Raw genomic sequence first — 6,866 nt, forward strand, 5'->3', positions numbered from 1 at the left:
AATAAATATTGTTCACACAAATATTTTTAAAAGTATTTTTGTATAATTATTACTAATATGTACATTGTACATATATATTTGGCGATTGGTCTTTAAATCCAAAAATAGAGATTACGTGGCATAATGGTCTGCAAAAACCACGTTAATATCATAAAAATCATTTCAATGACCATCTTAAAATACATATATTTGCCTTTATAACCTTATTGAACGAATCTCTAATGAAATTATTTATTGACGGCTTTATACTTAAATCTTGATGCTAACTTAACCTCAAAATTTTTAACAGTTTAATCCAACTGGAGCCCTTAGTTGGAGATACGTGATAGAAATATGCCGATCCCAAATCTCCTAAAAAGCAGTTTAATCATTAATTAAATGATTTAACCATAATTATTTAAACCATTTACATGATTTTATAATAATTATTGTTCTTATGCTATATGTTACAGTATTGCTTTCCATCAGTGGATGTTTATGCAGTCCAGAGCAGCATCAAGTAGTTTGATAGAAGAGCAAAATATTTATTTATTAGATATGTAAGTAAGTTCGTCGGAGTGAAAAGTGGTACAAGACTTTTTCACTTGATTTGGTTTCAAGAATATACTGTTGCAATAGTATTCTAATTTCTTTAAATAATTGTGTACACATGAAAGCTTCAAGAAAATGTATACACAAATATTTAAAGAAATTAGGTATTATTGCATAGCATATTCTTGAGACCATATCAAATCAAAAAGTCTTGTATCATTTTCCCCTTCGACAAGCATTTATCAAGATATAAGCTAAATATTAAAAAAATTATCAAATCTTTCTTGAATATCCCAAAAAGTATAAGGCAAATAAAAATGTTACAGACAAAAGTTGTTTATATTAATTAGTAGAAATAGATGATGTAATAAAAAAAGGAGTTATTATGTTAAAAAATTGACTTGGACCCTACTGGGCTCAACATGGGTTCCAGACTCAAAATCTAATAAGATCATCCATTATTCCTCTATAAATCCTCCAACTTTTATCTGAAACATTTTTCCAATAAACCAATACTTTCTGAGATAATTAGTGAAGATAATTGGCATACAAAATAAAACTCACCTTGTATAATTAGATATAAATAATAATTACAGCTTTTGTATTATGTTATAGTGTTACGTCATTCTTTATCAGTGGAAATTCATACAGTGCAGAGTAGCATGGAGCAGTTTTGAAGAAGAAAGAGATAGAAAGATAATATCAATATTATTTTCTTAATATTGTATGTATACTATTATTAAAAATAACAATTTGATAAAATTTAATAATATTCATTAAAATGTTTTAATTTTTAGCAATATTAAATAAATATTATCTAATATTACATAAATAATATTATTGCGTTTACAATATCAATATTATTTTAAAATTGTATGTAACAATATTGTTAAAAATAATTTAATAAAATTTAATAAAAATTATTAATTTGGTTTTTTAATTCCTAGCAATATTATACAAATATCACGCAAATATTATAGTAATTTTACCGTAATATTACTGATATATTGCAGTAATATTACCGCAATATTACTGAAATAAATATCAGTAATATTACTGATATTCATTTTCGCAGACATTTTAATATTACTGAGATATCTCAGTAATATTACTGCAATATTTCTGATACATTTCATTGTAATATTGCAATGGAAAAAATAATATTGCTGCAATATTTCTGCAATATTATGTGCTGTGTGGGATTTGACTATTTTATAATGCATATTCTTAAAGTTTACACTTTTCTGAATAAAATTCGATACTAATAATTTAAATTTTATCAAGCCAAAAATGTGAAAAAAAATCGAGAAGAATCCTACCGTACTCTATGTTCAAGACGCCATTTTGTATTGTTCCGTCGCGCGAACTTTAGCGAACTTTCGTTTATTTACTTTTCACACGATGTACTTTCGATATTTCATAGTTAGAGTTGGTTATCTCGTCGTTGCCGGTTCGGTAACAAATTTCGGGGGTGAGTTGCAGGCCTAATACTAAATTAAGGTCTCTACAACCTTTATTTCTATGTGATAAAATCAAATATGTCAAAAGAATCGTATTCATTATTATTAACGTTAACGCGAGTATCATGTATATAATCAAAAATTCGTTCGCGATTTCTCTGTCGTTCGTCATGCTTATCTAAGATACGCTGCGTTCGTTAACAATGTCCTTATTTCCATGTTTCAGACATTCGACCAACCTTCACTCGTTCTGCGAATCAGCTGTCACCTGTCACCGCGTCATTCAGACTGGATCTGCTGGCTCGACTGGATCAGCTGCTCGACAGGAACTCCTTCGTCACTATCGGACAACGGAATGGTGATGTCTGCATCGAAACTGGTATTCTCCTTATCTGAATTATCGTTATTGGGAAGGGGAGTGGAAGTATGTATGCGGGGATCGGTGGATTTAATTTCCGCCTTGGTCTTCACACCCACCTTGGTCACGGATGTTGATTCTCGCCTCGCTGACATCTGGGCTATGGCTTTCCCTTTCAATAGGAGGTCGAGTTGTGTCAATGGGACCGACTGGCCTTTTGGCGTCGGTTGCAAGATTTAGTGCGAAAGTGTTCAATCCATTTATTTATAATTATTTACATTATTCCCTGTCGATTTAATTATTAATTATTATATTATCATGCGTGCGATAGGTTTAAGTACATCATACTTATCTTTTATACTTACCTTATTTACGCCGGTTCCGGTGATGAGACGAGACGATTCCACGATGATCCTGGGTACCTGAAAAAGAAAAATAGATTAGAAAGGGGTAAAATTACCCGTATACTTACCTAAAGACACGGGAGTCGTCAAAGTGACTGTCTTGTAGTCACTCGGTGCAAATCGAGTGGCTCCCTGCGCGATTAAGCGTATTTCGTCGTTGCAGCGACGTGATTGGTTCCCACACGGCAGAGCGAGCGATAGCCAGTTCACGTCGTTGCACTTTTAGTGTAGCACCTTCAGAGTGTAGTTGCGCTGAGTCCTGACAACGACTCAGCGTATCCAGGTGCACGTAGTGCAGATGGAGTCGTACCGTCTACACCACTGATATATATAAATGGATTGCTGATATGCTCTTGGCGATGTACCCAATTGAGGGTCCGCCATTTTACACGTCCAAAGTACGCGCATGCGTGGTGGACTGTGACTGCGTCGGATGGGTGCCAGTGGGTGCGTACGGGTGCGCATAGGTGCGTAGGTGCATAAAAAACTTATTGAGTAATTTTGAGAAATGGTGAGATGTTGCTTTCGCCAAAACATCCAAAAAAAAAAGATGTGGGCGAACATATCATAAGTAAGTATAAATTGAATAATCTATACACAACATTTATGAAATGTGACAACTACAGGTTATGTTTTCGGGTTTGTCAATTAATTATTTTCACATTTCATAGATTAGATTGCTAAAGAAAACTAGTTATTAAAATATTTAACATTTTGTTCTATTCTGTATATAATCCATCTTTTACAGATTTCCTTTAGCAGATATATTTCTACTAAAACAATGGGTTAACAATGTACCCTTAAAGCATTGGAAACCTAGTAAAGAAAGCTTATTGTGTTCAGATCACTTTACTGAGGACTGTTTTGATAGATCTGAATTTAGAGTACGCTTGAAGCGTAATAGTGTTCCAACTCGTTTCGGAGATCCCCCGGGATCCTGTGTAATATGCAAGCGCAAGCGTTCGCATCAATCTCCTTATTCATTCTTCAGGTATATTCTCCAAATGTTGTATTATTTAACATTAGTTCTACAGTTTTACATTTCATTTATATTTATGCGATATTTATTCTATTTAGGTCTTCCTTGGAAAAACCAGAACTTCTCAATAAATGGTTGGGGAATATGAATATGCTAAACTGGAGGCCTACTGAAACTAGTTGTTTATGTTCAAGTCACTTTGAAGCATCTTGTTTAAGAAAAGTAAAAGGAAAATACTGGAAATTAAAAGAAAATAGTATTTCAACAATATTCACTTCCATTGACTGTACTTTATTGGATGAAACTTCAGGTAAATTAAACATTAATAATTTTGTTATAATTTCTATCTCATTTTTTTATCATAATATTAAGAAAGAAATGTAATTCCTAATTCTTGTAGAATTTTTTGCATTTAAGGAAAATGTTCCACCTCCAACTGAAAGCAACATTATAACAAACTCAGTACCACATCATGAACTGCACGATGTGGCAATGAAAGAAAATAGTATTCCAACAATATTCACTTCCAGTGACTGTAGTTCACTGTATGAAACTTCAGGTAATTAACCATCAATAATTTTAATATGATTTTTATCTAATTTTCACCATAATATTAAGAGAGAAATTATGATAGTAATAATAAAAAGGTAATTCCTAATTTTTTGTTTCATAGAATTTCTTGCGTGTAAGGAAAATATTCCACCTGCAACTGAAAGCAACATAACAACAAACTCAGTACCACATCATGAATCGCACAATGTGTTAACAATCAATTCAATTCCTGTTGATGAAGCAAGAAGAAAAAGCTCTCATAATGTTAGCGACATAACTATGAAGACACTTCATAATTCTGGTAAGGATTATTCAAGGATGAATGATAAACATATGTATGAGGAAAAAATACATGAAATGAGAAAATTCACAACATATTATTGACAATTTTGCAGATAATGCAGGAAGAGGACTAACGTCCATGCAATTCGACTCTACAACAGCATCTCCAGTTTGCAAATCGCGGCGGATTATAGACCATGATCATCATTATGAAAGTTCTCCCACAACGCTACGTCGTAGACTATTAATTGTGAACAAAGGTTGAAGGAAAAGGAAAAGATCATCAAGTTGCAGAAAAGGAAACTCAATCGGCTGCACAGAAAAGCATCATTTTTCCGAGAGATGATTGATGAGCTTTGTAGTTCTATGAAAGTTCAAATTTCCGAAGCTTGTTTACGTTCTTTACAATCTATAGTCGATCCAGGTGTCAAAGAATTTTTGCAACGTGTCATTGATAATGGTGAGTCAAACTCCATTTCAAGAATGCAATACCCATCGGCCCTTCGTAGTTTCGCGTTAACTCTTTTTTACTATTCACCTAAAGCCTATAATTATGTGCGTGATAAAATGAAATCAGCTCTGCCTGCACCAAGTACATTACGTTCATGGTACAATTCCATTGATGGTGAAGCAGGATTCACTGCTGAAAGTTTTGAAGCTTTATCACGAAAAGTTGAGGAAGCCAAAACAAAAAATTAGCAGATACTCTGTTCATTGATGATAGATGAGATTGGAATTAAAGTAGGGACACAACGTGGTAGAGATGGAAAGGTTTATGGTCACGTTGATTATGGACCAGAATCTGTGCTAAATGACAATTCAAAAGAAGCCAAAAATGCCTTAGTTTTTATGGTAGTTGGTCTGGATAGTAATTGGAAATTGCCCATTGGTTATTTTCTCATCAATGGAATTGAATCAAAAACATCCGCGGTATTAATTGAAAATGCATTAACTCAATTGCATGAGACCGGTGTTGAGGTTGTGTCTTTGACTTTAGATGGGCCTAATGAACATTTTGCAACTGTTCGAAGATTGGGGGCAATTTTTTCTAAAAATAAAGTACAGCTCTACTTTTTCCATCCAATAACTTCTAAACCTATATACGTTATCTTTGATGCTTGTCACATGCTCAAATTGATCCGTAATGCATTTGGTAAAGGACAAATTCTACTAGATAATGAGGGAAATAAAAATTGAATGGAGATACATTGTAACATTAGCTAAACTACAAGAGATAGAAGGGTTACGTGCAGGGAACAAATTACGTTTAAGACATATTGATTATTTTAAAATAAAAATGAAAGTGAATTTAGCGGCTCAGACTCTGAGTCAGAGTGTTGCCGACGCGTTGGAGTTTTGTTTAAAAGAACTGCAGTTACCAGAATTCAAAGGTTGTGAAGCAGCGATCAAATTTATCCGTTCAATTGACATTTTATTCGATTTCTTGAATTCTCGTAGCCCTTATCAAGGATACACGGCCCCGTTAAGAATTACGAACGAACATATATGGAGATCGCGAATCGAAGAACTTTTAACGTACATTTCAACGCTGCGAAACGCAGAAAATAATTGATGTTTTCATCAACCCGTAAAGTAGGATTCTTAGGAATGTATTCTGCCTGTTTGGCTGTGATAAGTTTATATGAGGAGTTAAAGCACCAAATTCTCAAATGAAATATTTATTGACGTACAAATTGAGTCAGGATCATTTAGAATTATTTTTTTGTGCTCTTCGGGCTCGCAGTGGTTGGTGTCCCAACCTCACTGCTATGCAATTCAGAGCCTCATATAAAAGACTGCTGATTCATAATGAAATAAAAGCCACAAATGGCAATGTGACAATGCAAGATAATACCAAAATTTTGACGGTTAGTTCAGGTTTAGGGAAAAAAGCCTTTTTAGATAGATATGATCCAGAGGTTTATGATACTATGGCCAATATACGCGTATGTAACAAATATGATTTGACTGATAAGCCAACGATTGTAAGAAATAGTTCTAGCGCGAGTAAAACTAATTGCGAGTTACCAGAACTACTGAGTGGTTTTTCACAGAATGCTATTGCTTACATATGTGGCTATGTAGTTCGTAAAGTTTGGACGAGAATTAAATGTGAAACATGTCGTGGAGCTCTTATGTGTTGTGATATTGAACCTAAGAATCTTAAGAACAATATTGAAACTAATTATTCAGATGATGCTACAGAGTATTTATCGCATAAAAATGCTTTGAGATTAATTGTGACTAAAAGCAGGGGTAATTTGATACCTCCATCGTTAAGCGTAAATACACTAGCTTTA

General features: G+C 33.5%; 1 long non-coding RNA gene and 1 pseudogene across 1 annotated transcript; one reads left to right on the top strand and one right to left on the bottom strand.

Annotated features, from left to right (window-relative positions):
* Nucleotides 1–2,257: 2,257 nt before the first annotated feature.
* Nucleotides 2,258–2,725, bottom strand: LOC139813226 (uncharacterized). Its single transcript, XR_011732086.1, has 3 exons — nt 2,715–2,725; nt 2,469–2,635; nt 2,258–2,356 (listed from the first exon to the last, which is right to left on the bottom strand). It is a non-coding gene; the product is annotated as an uncharacterized lncRNA (long non-coding RNA).
* Nucleotides 2,726–3,100: 375 nt separating this feature from the next.
* LOC139812954 (uncharacterized) lies at nt 3,101–5,607 on the top strand (annotated as a pseudogene).
* The last annotated feature ends 1,259 nt before the right edge of the window (nt 5,608–6,866 follow it).

Source organism: Temnothorax longispinosus, chromosome 5 (genome assembly GCF_030848805.1).
Source record: "Temnothorax longispinosus isolate EJ_2023e chromosome 5, Tlon_JGU_v1, whole genome shotgun sequence".
Lineage (NCBI taxonomy): Eukaryota > Metazoa > Arthropoda > Insecta > Hymenoptera > Formicidae > Temnothorax > Temnothorax longispinosus.